Source organism: Ursus arctos, unplaced genomic scaffold (assembly GCF_023065955.2).
Source record: "Ursus arctos isolate Adak ecotype North America unplaced genomic scaffold, UrsArc2.0 scaffold_28, whole genome shotgun sequence".
In the NCBI taxonomy this organism is placed as follows: Eukaryota; Metazoa; Chordata; class Mammalia; order Carnivora; family Ursidae; genus Ursus; species Ursus arctos.
Window position 1 is genome coordinate 35,623,613 of NW_026622963.1, and position 17,159 is coordinate 35,640,771.

General features: G+C 44.7%; 1 protein-coding gene across 1 annotated transcript in view; it reads left to right on the forward strand.

Moving 5' to 3' along the window:
- SH3GL3 (SH3 domain containing GRB2 like 3, endophilin A3) overlaps positions 1-17,159 on the forward strand; it is a 127,748-nt gene that overhangs the window by 52,946 nt on the left and 57,643 nt on the right. The window lies entirely within an intron of this gene.

The following is a 17,159-nucleotide window of genomic DNA, read 5'->3' on the forward strand; positions in this document are numbered from 1 at the left end:
CAGAACAGACTGAGGTGAACCGTAGCATTTACTCGTGTACACTTCGTGGGTAAAAGGATAGCGGTAACCCGAGGGGAGGGAGGAGGTGGTATTGCGAAGGGGTATGTGGGCGCTTTCCGGATTCCTGGCAGTGCTCAATTTCACGACCTAGGTATCCTTTCTTTTTGTTTGTTCGTTTGTTTTTTCTATGCTGTTTTTTTAGGGCATGAAACGTAAGTGTACGGACTGTTGGATTATTATAAATTGAATAGTAGTGTAACCCCATCAGAGACAAGAAATAGAACATTGCTAGCACCCCAGAAAACATGTTCCCCTTCTAGTTACAGCCTCCTCTTTCCCACTAGAAGTAACTACTACCCTGTCTGTAGGAGCAGTCACTCACTGCTTTGACTTACAGTGGTACAACCTCAGTATGCATCCCTGAATGCTAGGGCTTACTTTTACCTGTTTTTGAACTTAATGAAAACCAAGTCACATTGTGTATTGTCTTCTGTGTTTAACTTCTTTCCACTCAGCATTTATTTCTTAAGAGCCATCCATGTTGTTCTGCGTAGATGCAGTGCACTCCTTTTTATTGTGATGTAGAATATTGTTGTGTGTTACTGTGAACCTGAAATTGTCACGATGCAGAGTTAAGGTAGGGCCCGCATTTGGAATCAAGGGACTGCAATTTGGGGCGTACAGATTTGGGTAGCAACCCAAATAGCTTCCCACCTTGGAGCAGAAGTCAGGGGTTTTTAAAGCAATAAGGGAATGTTTGTATGTTGTTTACAGATAATTTTTTTTAAAGGTTTTATTTATTTATTCGACAGAGACAGAGATAGCCAGCGAGAGAGGGAACACAAGCAGGGGGAGTGGGAGAGGAAGAAGCAGGCTCCCAGCGGAGGAGCCTGATGTGGGGCTCGATCCCAGAACGCCGGGATCACGCCCTGAGCCGAAGGCAGACGCTTAACCGCTGCGCCACCCAGGAGCCCCTACAGATTTGACAGGCATTGGCAGCAAAAATCTTATTTTGACTGAGTAAAATTGATTGCTAAGGCTGTCACTAAGCAGAGTCTCTTACTGATGGAAGTTCTGGCTTGGTGTTCTGGCTAAGTCCTTGGAATGTTTGCAGTTCTCCCAGTTCAAAAGTTCATGGTTCTACCAGTGAGGACGTGCACAAGGCCCATCCCCTAATACCTCCAAGCTCCATCTTAGAACCTCTTCACATAACCAGCCTCATTTGATTTCATCTGTCACAAACTATGCCATAATTTGTTCATCCATTCTCGGTGGACTTCTGAGTTGTTCTCGGTGTTTGCTGCTGTGAACGTTCTCAGACATGTCTTCTAGAGGTCGTATCTAAGGGCTAGAATTGTTGGGTCATTTCATGTACATTACTAGATAATGCCACCTGTTTTCCATGGTTTTCCATGGTGGTTTTCATTGTGCTTTATATTTCCTTGACTTTGATGAAGTTACGTATCTATGTGTATGTTTATTGGCCATTTGGATTTCCTCTTTTGTGAAGGGTCTGCTCAAATATTTTGCCCATTTTTCTTTTGGATTTTCTGTCTTTTTTTTTTAATCAAAAGGATATGTGTTCATTCTGGATCTAAGCCTTTGTCAGTTGTGTATCAATATTATTATTTCAGACATCTTCAAAATCTTCATAGTGTCTGTTGATGAATGGAGGTTCTTAGTTTTAATGTAGCCAGGTTTATTTATTTTTCCCCCTCTGTGGTTAGTGCTTTTATATGTTCTGTTTAAGATGTCTTTCCCAATTCTAGATTATGAAGCTATGTATTTGGTCTTCTAAGGCTTAATAGTTTTTGTTTTCACACTTAGTAATGCACATTTAGAACTGTAGAGAGTCTGAAATTTTACCCTGCTTGCAAGCTAACAAGTTAGCCAGCTCAGTTTCCTGAATGCTAGCAGAAGACCCAAGCTCCTGGGTCAGAGACAGATGACTTTATTTCTCTCAGCAATAGCAGTAGCCAGAGTTTCAGTACTTTCTTGTGCCAGTGCCCCAGGTCCAGATTCCCACAGGGCAGACATTAAGAGGGCCAGGGGACTCCTGAACGTGCAGTACATTGTGTCGTAGGAGAGGAACCCTGAGCCTGGGGAACCTAAATCTTTTATAATGGGCAGTAAGCCTGCCTTACCTTTGCTCCAGAGGGAGACATTGTCTTCATGATACTAGACAGTAAATAAACCTGTCCATTTCCCTGGAGAGAGACACTGTATCTTCTAGGACTGGTCGTCATCTAAATGTCCTTGAGAAGATAGTCTTGAATAAGGGAGTAGAGCCTTTGCTTGCAAGACTTGCAGAAACATGAGAGACCTAGGAAGAATTCTCTCCCAGCAGTGGAACCCACCTGTTATTACATTGTGTGTCAGGAGGAGGAAGTTTCATCATTTTCCACACTGATATAGTTATCCCCGCACCAAGGGCTGGAAAAGTGGCCGATGCTGTCTCGCCGGGGCCAGGTGCCCACGGGTGGGGTTGGGGTTCCTGCTGCAGAGGTGGGAGGGCTGCCGGGTGCTCCGGAGGTGGGGCTGACAGGACTCTCCAGATGGTGGAAGGAGGGGGAGGGGACCAAAGAGAGAGGGGTCGGGAGTAGAGTCGGCTTCTTCATCAGAGCTCAAAGTGTATTTGCATCCGTACAGAGAAAAAGCAAACATTTAAAATAGGCCTGTATTTCTCTTCACCTGCTGCATATTCAGTGTGAAGTTGACTTCAGCATCTGAGAGTTGAGTTGTATGGATTGTGGGCCCAGAATTCTCTACCTGTCCAGCGGGCCTCTTTCTGAGGTTTAAATTTTTTGTTACTGATACTTGTTCTTTCCTTTCCAGTCTGAAAATCAGCCTCTTTGGCAGAATGTATGGTAACCAACTGTCGAGACTTCTGCAGTGGAAAGTGATGTTTTGTGAGCAAACCATAAAATCTGTCACAGAAGTAAACAAACTCTAGAGCAAAAGGGATTGTGTATCATACTCACGGTGCAGGTAGGATACAGAAACCATGCCAAGTATTTCCAATAAGACGGAGTCCTGATTGGATGGGGGTTGGAACCAACATGAGGCTGGAATCATCCAGAGAGTAGTAACTAGAGGAAGAGACTGCTTCCCAGGGGCCAGAGGAATTGGGGGACAGAGGGAAGAGGTGCTGGTATGAAGCCTCCGTGGTCAGTGAAGAGGCTGCCATGGGGGGTGCCCACCTGCAGGGGTGGCTGGAGCCGGGACGCCAGGCGCCCGCACTCCGGGTGTCGAGAGTGGGGGCAGGAGCTTCTCCTGATGCTGGAAGGGTACTTCTGGGGGCTGGAAGCAGGACCCGTCCGTTCTTCCCTCCTCCCACTTTCCACCGGGAAGCCTGAGCCACGTGGACTGCGGAGTCCCAGCCCCAGCGCCACCCAGTAGTTGGAGAGGGTGGCGTTGGAGCTGAGAGACTGTAGACAGACCACAGACCTGGAACAGCCAACTGCTCAGATGAGGACCTCCGACAGCAACATGAAAACTGTCATGCTCATCTTCTTGCTAGATCCAGGGACAGTGGCCTGTGGGTCCTTTTGGAGTGGTGGCCGGTTCTCCGGTCTGTCCGTATGAAATAGTGGCTCTTGGCAGGGGCTGTGTCCACACCGAGGCCGGTGGAGGCCAGTGTTGCTGAGCATAGAAGGAGCAGGGTTTGGGTCTGATTATTTTCAAAGGCTAGTGGAACTGGTTTGAGATTTTTGTCCATTTTTGAGGTCAAAGCTAAGAGTCATAACATGTGAGATCTTGTTCTAGCCCCTTAACGGATCACCTGGGTAGTTGGTGCTGTCTGGGAAAGGCGGCTCGGGAGGGGCAGATGCTGAGGGGAAGAGGGGGATGATGGGTGTAGGGCACGTTGGGTTGGACCTCCAGGGGGCAGCTGGATGTGTGAACCTGGAACTCAGGAGACTGAATCGGGGCTAAAGATAATAATTTGGGTGCTTGATGGTAAGCGAACCTTTGAGAGTGTCCAGAATTTCCCAGGAGAGTAAGAAGAGATGAGGGAAAAGCTGAAACCAGACCCTGTAGGACCCCCAGCATTTTGAAAGCGAGAGGAGCTTGCAGAGGCAAGAGGGACCGTTGTCCTAACAGAAAGCTCTTCTTGTGCCTTTCATCTTGCATGTTACTTACTCCAACGGTAACAGAAATCACCTGCAACAACCATGATATAAATTTAAAGCTCAGACCCCAAAGTGTTACCTTGTAGGGATGGTCTCCCTCCAACCACATCTGCCGCAGTGCGAAGTAGCATCTCCCCTCCCTGCACGGCTGGCAGGAGGGGGCCGGGGGGTCAGGGGAGCAGGGGCAGGCCTGTGCCAGCCTCGTGTCTGCAGGAGTGTTGGACCTGGCTCAGCGTTGCACGTGCTCTGTGCTCATACGAGTGTGACCACCCTAATTTGGCTCGAGAATGGAGTTTGAGCCACAGATTTTCTTCCCTTGCCTTGTCATGACAGCTGTTTTTTCGAAAGCAAAATCCTAAACTTTCTGAGTCAGTCTCAGTTTGGCCAAGAAGAGGCACAGCATCTGCGCGGGCTGTCCAGGCTGCTTTGGGATCACGGAATGAGGGTCTCTTCCTGAGTAAAGTATCAAGTAAACCAGTGTGGCCACAGGAGGAAGCCTGGGTGGACTAGAGCAAGAACGATCAAGAAACTGTTTTTTAATTACCTTCTCCCCTAAATCATAGAGATGTTCAGCATTTTGAGAAGAGCTGATATACCCACGTATGAAGTTACATGACAACAAGATACAAGGGTGATGTCTGCATCACGAACACCCTTTCATTTTAGCAAAGGATTCTTCGATGACACCTTTAAATAAGCTTCTGAAGTGAATTTTAAAACGTGTTTTTGAATGAGGAAAACCAGATTTCCACATAAGTTTTCAGGGACACATCCTGGAGAAGGAAGTATGGTTGTCAGATGTTGAGCAAGGCCGCGGAAGTTTTCGTGGGAAGGGGAAGAATGTAGTACTCCTTTCTGCCTTTTCTCTTATCAGCATCTCAAAATAGACCCTACACTTTATTGTTACTGTTCCTTTGCTTTCACGTCAGTGGCGGCTCACTTGATTTTAGCCCTTTAGCCTTGAGCTAAAAAATGACAGGGTGGAAACACATGAGTATTTTAAGGTGCCTGTCCTTGGAAGAGTATGGAAGGGCAGGGTTCTGAAGGAGGGTTTGCTGAGAGGTGCAGGGTGGGCGCCCAGGAGAGGAGGGGAGCATCTTGGGGGCAGAGCCGGGAAGAGCGGTTCTGAATTGCATACCCCAGGCACCTGCCCAAGCCCGACTCTTCCATGGGGGTGCCCCGCGACGGGGGGTGGATCCCCAGCCCGCTCTTCCGTGGGGGTGCCCCGCGATGGGGGGTGGATCCCCAGCCCGCTCTTCCGTGGGGGTGCCCCGCGATGGGGGGTGGATCTCGAGCCATTCCTGGCAGCGCTGAGTTTTCTAACCTGAATTTTGGAGTTATGAATGAGCTCGCATTCTCCGTTTTTGGGAGCTTGTCTGAAATCCCAGAAATGTTCTGGTCTTCCTCTCTAGATGCACACCCAGCCTTAATTTGTGCGTCTGGTGTGGCCTAAAGTACTTGTAAGTTTATTTTGTTTTATTTTGGCCATTATTCTTCTCATGTCTCAGTGGCCTCAAACCTCCGGAAACCATGAAATGTGATGTCGAAGATTCTCCTTCCTGATACCGGGAGCCCTGTGCTGGTGAAAGCAGCAGCAACCCCCAGAGATCACCAGAACCTTCCGGCTGTGAATGGGGACGGTCAGAGTTGGTGTTGAGCCATGTTAAATTTCACCAAACAGCAAAGGCCTGAGGGCGTGACAGAGGGCGTGACAGAGGCCATAGAAAGTGATTCTACTCTACCGATGACTTCTGTCTGTTGGGAGGTTTACCGAAGTCTGGCTTTTCTTAGGGTCCTGGGGAGGTACTGGGGGGTGAGAGCAGGTGGCAGTGGACCACAGGTACAGTTAGGGAGCCCTGCGGGGCCCCCGTGACCCCAAAGGTTTTTATTTGCAGGGTGGTGGGTGAATCTGCCTTTTATCTCAAAAGCTTTAGCACATACAAGTTGTTAACCTATTGGCTGTTTTCTTTAAAAAAAAAAAAAATCTAGGTTCTGTATTCTTTGTTGTTTTGCTATGAAGGACGTATCTTCCCATTTCCAGAGAGAAATCCTATAGATTTATGCCTTTCACGTGTGACTTTCTGTTCAGCTGTTTTGTTTTTAGAGGAGGAATTTTTTTTTAAAAAACCATCCCATATAACTCGTGTACAGTGATCCAGATAAAATCATAAGTTACTATTTTTGTGTTTTTTCCTTTTTTTTTTCTTTCTGGAAGTTATTGAAACAACAGGTTTGCTTTCCTTCGATTAATAGTCATGATTTTCTTATCATCTAGCAACTGTATGATGAGATGCTTTCTTTCATGTTTTTAACGTCATTGAAGGTCTCCAGGCCAGGAGAGCGTATGTTTTAGAGACATGGGTATTTCCTTGCCATCATTCAGGGCCCAATTTTCTGGGACTTTTATTGGAGAAAAGTGTCACTTGTAGCAATTCAAACAATATCATTAGCATGCCCTTCAGCACATTTTTGGGGAGCAGTCTGTGGTCAGGGGCCTCCTGTTTCGTATTCCCTCTGTGGGTGCTGGGGATCCCATGACAAATAAGACAGACCCGGTCCTGCTTCCAGGCATCTCACAGGCCACTGCAAAAGGCTGACATGTCACAGTCTTCAGTGTGGGGTGATAAGGACTGTGTTATAGCACTTGCTGTATTGAGGGGACCCCCAGCTAGGTCTCAGTGATGCAGGCCGGCTGGGTCAGAGGACCCAGTGATGCAGGAGTCCCTCAGGACCAGCCAAGAGGGTTCTTGGCTTTGCACAGGATAGAGATAAAGCATGAGCTGAGAGAAAGTGAGAGTTTATTGAAGCCGTGGAGAGAGTGCAGATTTAGACAGACCATCCGGGAGACCCAGAAAGCCAAGAAGAGTGAGTCTCAGCTTTGCTTGGGGTCTGGGGTTTGTGTTGAGGATTGTGGTCTGGTGCACACGTCTTCTCAGACATCCAGGAACAAAGACGAGTGTTTGGATGTCACTTATGCCCTGAGCCAAGGTCTCAGTGAGTCGGTGGTCTTGGAAAACGTTCCTGATGACCCTGCCCGGTCACTCCTTAGGTATTAAGACTCCAAAGAAACTCCTTGTCCTTTACAAGGAAGACCTATGTTCTCTGTTCTGTAAGGCATGTGTAAGGCAGAAGTGTAGTCCTAGCAAGAACAGAGCAAGAAAAGGAACAAAAAAAGCAGTTTTTCATGGGTTCTCTTCAGTTCCCCAGTCTCATCCGGAGGCAGGCTGAACATGGCAGTGACCCTGGAGCTGTGCCTTGAAGGTGAGCTGGGTGGGAAGAGCCTTGCAGGCAACGGGAGCAGCATGCACAAAGGCAGGAAAGAGCAGGGTGCTTCCGTGTGACTCAGAGTTCAGGACTGGTGGCGTGTGCGGGGTGCTTATGGGTTTGGCAGTGAATGAGGCTGGTGGTGAGAGAGGTAGGTGGCAGCCAGATCGTGGTGGGCGTGGTGCACTGGGTGTAGGAGTATGGGTTTTCTTCTAACGGCAACAGTCTCGGGGGGCAACATTATCTAGTTGGTATTTCGGATATCTCCCTGGTGGCAGGTGGAGGAGGAATTGGAGGAGCCCGTTCAAGAGGCTGTTCAAGTTTTGGGGGTGTGACGATGGTGGCTGCACTGAGGGGCGTTTGTGGGGACGGAGAGACAGAAATGCCCTCAAGAGCTGCTTGGGATGTGGGAGGGTCAGGAACTGGTGGCTGATTAAGTGGAGGGGTTGGGGGAGGACACGTGTGGGACGAGGGAGAGGGAAGACAGATTGGTAGCATTTAGCAGTTGCTCACTTTTACTTACACAAGACACACACACACACACACACACACACACACACACACACTCTCTCTCTCATTTTTCTGGGAGTCCCTTAGAATTTCTATAAGGTCTACAACAACTTTCAGATTCCAGACTATGTGAATGGTGCTTCCACCAATTGAGAAAGGAATCAAGAAGCAGATTTGAAGAATGGAATGATGAGTTCATTAATTTTTAAATTGTGTCATTGGGCTGTCTGGAATATCCAAAGAAAGTGTCTAGCAGGCAACTGGGGTACGAAAATAACTGAAGTTTAGGAGAGCAGTTTGGGCTGGAGGGACAGATTTCCAAGTCAGCATCTGTAGGCTGATGGATAAATCCTTGGGAATTGATTAAATCACCAGAGGAGATGATGTAGGACCAGAGAGAGAGGTGGTCAAGGCTGGAACCGTGGTTGAACAAAATGAAATCACAAAGGTAATGAAGGAGTATCTAGGGAGTAAGGGGAAAATGCTTAGGCCACCGAGGCCAAGGAAAGGGGCACTTTCTTTTCTTTCTTTCTTTCTTTCTTTCTTTCTTTCTTTCTTTCTTTCTTTCTTTCTTTCTTTCTTTGAAGATTTTATTTATTTGAGAGACAGAGAGAGGAGCAGAGGGAGTAGGACAAGCAGACTCCACACTGAGCGTAGAGCCCAACGTGGGGGCCTGATCCCATGACCCTGATATCATGACCTGAACTGAAATCAAGAGTCAGACGCTTAACCAACTGAGCCACCAAGGTGCCCCGTAAAGGGATACTTTCAAGCAGAGAATGGTCAGTAGGGTCAGAATGCTGAAAGGGGCCATGTGAGCTAACAGCTGAGATTTATTTTGGGGATTTAGAAATGAGAAGATCATTGAGGAGCATAGTTTAATTGAAGCCAGATTATAAATTCTATCAATTAGGAATGCGTTTGGCTGCAAGTCCCTGCAACAGATCTGGGTTTCTGATACTCAAACAGGACAAAGACCAGAGGCGGGAGGCTGCTAGGGGGGTTCAGTAGCTTCATGATAACCAGGGATGCATCTCTGCACTTCAAAGCCTTTTCCTTGCGGTCTCCATGGGCTGCAGCAGCCTTGGGCACCACGGGTCACGTTCCAGGTAGGAAGAAGGAAGAGAGAGTGTCACATTTTTATCAGGTGATGGATCATTGTCTGTCACCTTTGAGTTTCCCAGAAATCACCACCCCAGGGGCTTCTGCTCAGTGTCGTTGGCCCTCACGGGTCATGCAATTAGCTGTGCTGGTGAGGGGTGCTGGGGGCGGGGAGCAGAGGACGGGATTGGCGCTGGTGGCATGGGGAGCCTTTGCCTGGGCTGGGCACGTGGCCACCTTGAGTGACATCCGGGTGCCATCAGCAAGAAGGAGGAAGTTGTCCTGAGTGGGCAGCTGGCAGTGCAGCGCCATGACTCTAGGGGGTGGGACATGAACGGAAAGTGGGAAGATGGGGATGGTCTGTGTTGAGGCTGAAGAAGCCGTTCTGAGAAGTGAGGACCGGGGAAGGCAGCCAAGGGGAACGTGGGGAAATAGCGCAAGGTTCTGTGTTAGAAAGTGAAGGGCGTGAGTCCTGTCCATGTGGACTCCACCAGAGGTTTTCACAGCCTGGCCAGGGCCCAGTGAGCTGGGAGGTGGGTGTGGGGGTGTGGGGCGTGGGGGTGGTAGCTGTGCTTTTCTTTTGTAAAGTGGCTTCAGGAGCCTGTAAGAAGGAGGGCATAGAGAGGCTGGGGGATCTAGAAATGTATTCCCTTAAAGCTGTCTGCACTCAGCCTCTGTGTGTCCTCTGTGTGAAGTCACGTAACGCAATGTCGGTCTGGCATTAGATCCTGCAGAGTGAACCCACGTGAGCAGCACAGCTGGAAGGGTGACTGGAGTCTCTCTTCACCCTTCCCCTGGCTGGGGCTGACTGCAGTCAGCCCATTGCCACCTGGAGGGGAGGGTGCTCCTATTTTTCGCTGTGAGTCTCCTTCCCCAGAGCTGCTGGCCCTCAGGATTTGGAGTATGTGGTGGGCGGAGGGGGCAGTGGAACAGAGGAGTTTCTGCTTGTTTTTTTAACTATGCAGATGACTCTTGCTGGTCCCTGGCAGTTGCTCAGAGCTGACACCCTCATAGGGGCCTCATTTGTTCCTGGGCCTCTCTGGTTGGCACTGGCTTAACCGCTGCAGTGAATGCACTCTTTTTTACTGCTGGTGGGACTAACCCCCTTGAAGATCCTCTTGGGAGAGGGTCTCTTTAATACCCCAGGCCCCACTTTGGGCCCCAGGGTTTGCTGGCCTTTGATCTGCCCTGAGTTTGGGGGTGCACTGACTTCCCAGGACAGCAGTATCTCTTCTGTTCTCACTCTTCCTCATGTCGGCATAGGGCAAGGGACTCTGGACCTCGGCTTCTGTCTGTAGGTTCTAAAAAATTCATAAACTAGTTGAGCCAATATTGCAACTCACGGGGACTCCATGAAGACCAAGAAAAATCAACAGGGAAAAGCTACTTGACTTTATAAAGAAGAAACTAATTTTTTTCCCTAAGATAAAGCATTCTACAAATGAATGTCAGGAAAGATCCTTCCCTTAGACTCTTCTCAGCAACGTTAAATGCCAGAAAATAATATAACTTGCAGTGTCTCCCAAGTATTGAGGAGGGAATAGATTGACCTCCAAGTGTTATCTGTAGCTTGGTACCTAGAGGGCCCTCCACTTTCCTTCTGTTGAGTGGATGCCAGAGTGCTAAGGTCTGTGCTCTGGAGTGGCTGTAGATAAACATGAATGACTTGTTACTTTTGTAAACGGAAATATGAGTGTGTGTGTGTGTCTGTGTGTGTCTGTGTCTAACCTTAGGAAAAAGGTGGGAAGAATTGTCCCAGACTGTTAGCAGTGATTATATCAGGGAGTAGAGGGACCTTTGCTTCTTAATTCTTGTAAGTCAAATTTTAATAAGTTTTGATCATGTTTTACGTTTTGTATTTCTCATTATTTTTTTCAATTTTATAGAGTACCATCTACATGAAAAACAGGAGCTATCATTGGTCAAGGCCTGGTTATACAATTTTGAGATTTAAAGCAAGGGGTTCCTGCTTATTCATTAAAAAAAAAAAAACCCACCAACACAGGTGTACCGTTTGTGCTAGAGCTCTCTTCAGACTGATCTTTATTGGTGAGTGTTAGGAATAAAACATTCTCAGCACCAAGTTCCTACCTCCTTTTGAAGGTGGTGAAATTTTCCTGGGGTGCACAGGATGGCTTGAGGAGAGTGAAGTACATTTTTCCAGCCAGACTGTTTCATGTGGTTCAAAACGTATTTTCTCATCTGATGTTATAACTCCCTTCAAGAGCTATTTGACACTGTCCTTATGAGGTCTTCGCCTACTTAGGTCAATGAAAAGGGACCAGAACAGAACAAATCAAAACAAAGGAAGAAAGAAAAAGGGTAACTTCTTCCCCAAGTCCCAGTGGAACTCTGTCTGTGGTCTGGACCCCACGCACAGCGTCCAGAAAGAGTGACCTTGGTGATCAGTTACATTCCCCAAAGTCTCTGCCTTAACTAGGCGGGGTCTTCCACAAAGAAAATCCTGAAGGACCACAGTTCGCGCTGAAAGAGATCAAACACCACGGACACAGGCTCGAATCAAACTTTTTGAAAAGGCAGACTCGTAGAGTCCTACAACTAATGGTCATTGGATTGGGCATACATGTGGGCTACTTTTAAAGAAACATAATGAAATTTATGGGAAAAAATGTCAGTCTCATCCATCAACTCTAATTGAAAACGGCCTAAGGAATATAAAACTGGCAGCGGTGCTGAGAAGTAGAGAAGCCCTCCACCCGTATGTCACCAGCTTGGAGGAAGTTCTGCCCAATAGAGTGCAGACTGTCTCCTTGGCCAAATCATAGATATCTCTCCTGAGTAAAATCGAGGGTGTGCAGAAAGTAGGTAGAAGAGATTCTACTAGACTCAGAAATTAGAGGCTATCACTGAGGCTGACTCCTCTTAGCTCCGTGTCTAGGCTGAGAGGAGGGAGCCTCAGGGATAGCCTCTAATTTCTAGGCATGGAGCTGAGAGGAGTCAGCCTCTGCACGTACTGCGAACATTTACTCCAGTTAGAACCCCTTTTCCCTGGTGGGTCCACGATTCAGAATCAGCTCCTGTAGGAAACCCAAAGTCACGCCTGGCCTGAGGACACAGGCTTTCCTGATAGAGTGGGTGGGGGGCTCAGAAGGTGAGTGGTCCCAGGCACACTTAGCCAAGATGGGGTTGGGCCAAACTTCTTTCTACTTCCCATCTCTTGCTGGTTTTTGTTGTAGATTCTGGGACACATTTCCTTGACTTTGGCTTCCCAGTAAGCAGTTCATATTTCAGCTTTGTCTATACTGTGCTCACCCTTTTTTACTGAGTTTTTTTTTTTTCTGCCCCCTTCTGATTGCTCCTTTTTCTTTGGAGCCTTTTCTTGTTTTACGCATACAGTATCTTCTCAAATGTATCTGTGGGCATTAATGAGTTTTAGAAGTTCCCCTGTATACCTTGATCACCTTGATTCCTTTGGATCATTTAAAATTTTCCTCTTTGACATTTTCCCTCATGTTCCTTGTTTTCCTTAAATCTCCGATTCCTGGCCATCAGTTGATAAGAATGAAGGACTAGGTCCAACACTTAGGTAGATGGCTTAGGTTCTATTTGTCTAACAGTCGTCTTTTATTACTGGAAGGACTGAGTGTTGGGTGGGTGTGGTGACCAGTGGTGAGGGCCACAGGACACCAGACAGGAAGACTGGAAAGAAGGGTTTTACTCTGGAAATGGAGGACTTTTACTACTCTCTCAGGTCTTCATACCCTCTTTGGGGCCCACTGATTAGAGTAGTCCCCTCTCTTTAGATTGCAGGTGCAGGACAAACACCCTAGCTGCCTGTTTTTCAGTGGTAATATTAATGGCTAATGTTTAATGAGACTTAACAGTGTCAGGTGCTGTTCTAAATGTTTCCCATATATTAACCCTGATAAGGCAGTTACTATTATTATTTTATCCATATTTTGCAGATGAGGAATTGGAGGCACAGAGAGCTTCACTGATTTGCCTGGAGTTACCTTTCTAGTTAGCAGTAGGACAGGGATTCAAACCAAGATGGTGCAGGGATGGGGCTAGAGGAGCTCCATTGATCTTTATTGCTTACTGTACAGTTCTTCTAGCAAATCTTCTGATGATTTCCTAGGGGATCATTCCATTCTTTTTATGTTTACTCTATTTAAACTTAGAATTTCTCTGTACAGTAGTCTCCTCTCTCCCCCATCTGCACTTTCACTTTCTGTGTTTTCAGTTATCCGTGGTTTGCTATCCATGATTTCAGTTACCCACCATTTAAGTTATCTGGGGTCAGTCATGGTCCTGAAGCAGATGGTCCTCCTTCTGACATGTGGTCAGAAGATCAGTTGTAGCCTTAACGCTGTGTCACCGTGCCTACATCCTTCTCCGCACTTCATCTCCTCACGTAGGCATTGTGTCATTGTGTCCTCTCATGTCATCACAAGGAGGGTGAGTACAGAACAGTAAGGTATTTTGAGAGAGAGAAACCTCATTCACACAACTCTTATGACATTACATTGGAATTATTCCATTTGATTATTATTGTTCTTACTGTGCCTAGTTTGTGAATTACATTTTAGCATAGGTATACATGTATAGGAAAAAACATAGTACATATAGGGTTTGGTACTATCCCCGGTTTCAGGCATCCATTGGGGGTCTTGTTTAGCTTGGGAGCCATTTTCTATCATGTATGGATTGGTCTGCTATTTGCTCAGCTCTCTGATCCCATCTGCTTTCTGTCTTCTAGGAATTTCTCACCATTTATGATCTGTTGGTACCTTTTTTGTTTTTCAGTCCTGTTATGTGTCATATGCTTCTCTCTAGGTATGTTTATAAGTTTATTTAAAGGTCTTTGGTACACTGGAGGGGAAGATGCGTGTATTCAGTGTGCCATCTTGATTCAGTTTCTGTGATACTTCCTGTGTGTATTATCTACTTACCACCTCTTGGTGAGATTAATTAACTCCTTTATTCTGCTGCTAGAATAATTAAACTTGAAGTAGCGTTTAGGATGCAGAGGACATAGTCACTGTGTAATAGCCCCTGGGGCTTTTTGTCTTTTGCATATAGATTATCATATTCTCTATGGTTTGGTCAGGATTCTGCTGAACAGAAACTTCCAGATGTGGATGTGGATAGTCAGACATGAACGTTATTTCTACTATGCAGATGGAAGAGGAAGAAAAAGGCCAGCATTGTTTGTTAAACTTCCTCAGGGACAAATAAATCATAAATATGCATGCACATACTGAAAACATTGAATGCAGGGTTTATGGGAAGGGATGGCTAAACACTTTTTACTGAAATAAAACATATATACAAGGAAGTGACAGGTCTTGTGTTATAACAGATCTGTTATAACAAAGTGATCTGTTACAACAAAGTGAACACATTCATGTAGCCAGTTCTAGATACAGAATATTATTACTAGCATCCCAGAAAGCTCTCTTTTACTGTAACTTCAAGGTAACTACTACACTTTTATCACCGCGGATTAGTTTTTCCTGTTTTTAAATTTTATATGAATGGAATTGTACCGGACGTTCCCTTTATTTTTGAACTTTGTATAATCAGAATCATACAGCCTGAGCTTCTTCACTGTTACATCTGAAATCTACCCATGTGTTGCATGTGGCAGGAACACTTCTTCCTTTTTAATTGCAATACAGAATTGCATTGTAGAAATAGCTGCAATCTATTCACTCTACTATTAATCGACATTTAGGTCGTTACTTGTTTTTGGTTATTATGAGTAATGTTGCTTGTGTATGAATTTTGGTTACATATAAGGAATTTCTTCTGGGTCTTTACCTAGGAGTGGAATTAATGAGTCATAGAGTATGGCTTTTTTATGTTCAGTTACAGTAGATTCTGCCAGACTGTCTTCCCAAATCATGGTACCAGTGTAAACCCCACTGAGAGTGTGTGAGTGTTCCTGTTGCTCCATTAACCCTTGGAGAAACTTGAATTATTACTGTTATAGAATAATTTTAGCCACTCTGGTAATGATGAAGTGTCGTCTCTTTGTGGTTTAATGGGTGTTTCCATGATGATAATGAGATGAAAATATTTTTGTATGCTTATTGCCTATTTGGATATCCCGTCTATGAAGTGACCTCTATAAGGTTTTGCCTACGCTGAAAAATATTTAGTATGTTGCCTTCCTCTTAATGGCTTGTAGGTATTCTTCTTCATATCTGAGTGCGATTCTTTCTCAGGTAAATGGATTAAAAATATCTTTTTCCTTCTCTATGACTTGATTTTTCACTCTCTTAGCCTTATTTTTAATGAGGCCCTCTATCTCAGTCTTTTTCTTTATAGCGTTGGGGAATTGGTTGAGCTATCTCCTATCCCAAGGTAATGTTATCTTGTAGAATCTTAAAACTTTTACCTTTCACATTTATTTTAAAATCAATGAGTATTTTTCTTTTAAGGGGACTCCACATGGAGCCCAGTGTGGGGCTTGAACTCACAACCCTGAGATCAAGACCTGAGCTGAGATCAAGAGTCGAATGCTTAACCGACTGAGCCACCCAGGTGCCCCAGGAATTGTTTTTGATGTATGGTGTAGGGTACAGGTCCTAAATTATTATTATTTTTTTTAAAGATTTTATTTATTTATTCGACAGAGACAGAGACAGCCAGCGAGAGAGGGAACACAAGCAGGGGGAGTGGGAGAGGAAGAAGCAGGCTCATAGCGGAGGAGCCTGATGTGGGGCTTGATCCCAGAACGCCGGGATCACGCCCTGAGCCGAAGGCAGACGCTTAACCGCTGTGCCACCCAGGCGCCCCAGGTCCTAAATTATTTTTAAGAGTAAAGTGATCCCGACATGTAATTAGGAGTTTGAGAACTGATGGTTTAGAGCTATAAAATTCCCTCTAGGAAACAGCGTTAGCTCCATCCCACAAGCTTACATATATTTCTGTATTTGGTATTACTCACTTATAGGTATTTCTTAATCTCCCCAGCAATTGCATATTTGATTCAGGTTATTTAGATGTATTGTTTAATTTTCAAATAATTTGGAACATTTTTCAGGTATTGATTTCTATTTTAATTTCACTGTGGTCAGAGAACATACTCTGATTTTAGTCTTTGAAATTGTTGGAGACGTGCTTCATGATTCAGCATCTGGTCTGTTTTGGTAAATGCACTGTGTCTTCTTGAAAACCATTGTCATTCTGTCCTATTTGCTGTAGTGTTCTCCACTTACATCAGATTGTTCAAGTCAAGTCAATGTACTGATTTTTCTTTTCTTTTTTCTTTTTGGTCTGTTTTATCTGTTACTGAGAGAGCTGTATTAAAAAATTGAAATATTTGGAGTCATTTATTTCCAGTTCCATAAGATTTTCCTTTATTTGTTTTGAGGCTATGCTACTAAATGCATACAGATTTAGGATTCTTATTTCTTAATTTTGAATTGACATTTCATCATTTTTTAATGTCCTTCTTTATTCTAGTAATAATGTTTTTGCTCTAAAAGTATATTTTATATATTAGGATTAGCTTTTCAAGAGTTTTTGTTGTTGTAGAAGTTAGTGTTTGTCCAATATATCTTTTCTGTTTATTTTCCTAAATTATCATATTTAATGTACATCTTTATAGGCAGAAAATAATATAGTTTAATATTTTATAATCTTGGCTGATGTTTTTTTATTTTTTAGTTGAAATATTTAGTCCATGTACATTTCAAGTAATAGTTACTGATATTTTTGCATTTAAATCTGCTATATTATTTTTTATTTGTCCCATTTTTGTTTCTTTACTTTTACTTTCTATTGAATTAAGCATTTTTATTATTCCATTTTCTTCTCTAGCATCTTGCTTGTTATATATTTATGATTATTTAAAAAGCAGCCTTAGGGATTACAACATGCATTTTTATGTGGTGGAGTCTTTCTTTAATTAGTACTTTAAAACTTCCAAGCAATAAAAGACCCATTAACAATTTATCTCTCCCTCTTTAGTGGTGGCTTATGTGCCATTGTGTTTATGTTTTAAAATTCCACATATATTAAAACCTCGTAAGATACTGTTTCAAGCTGTCAGTATCCATTTAGATTTATCTTTCTGGTTCTCTTCGTTTCTTGCTGTATTTCCTTATTTACGTCAGGGATGTTTTTCTTTTATTTGAAGAACTCCCTTTAGTGCTTCTTTTGCTGTGTGTCAATGAGAAATTC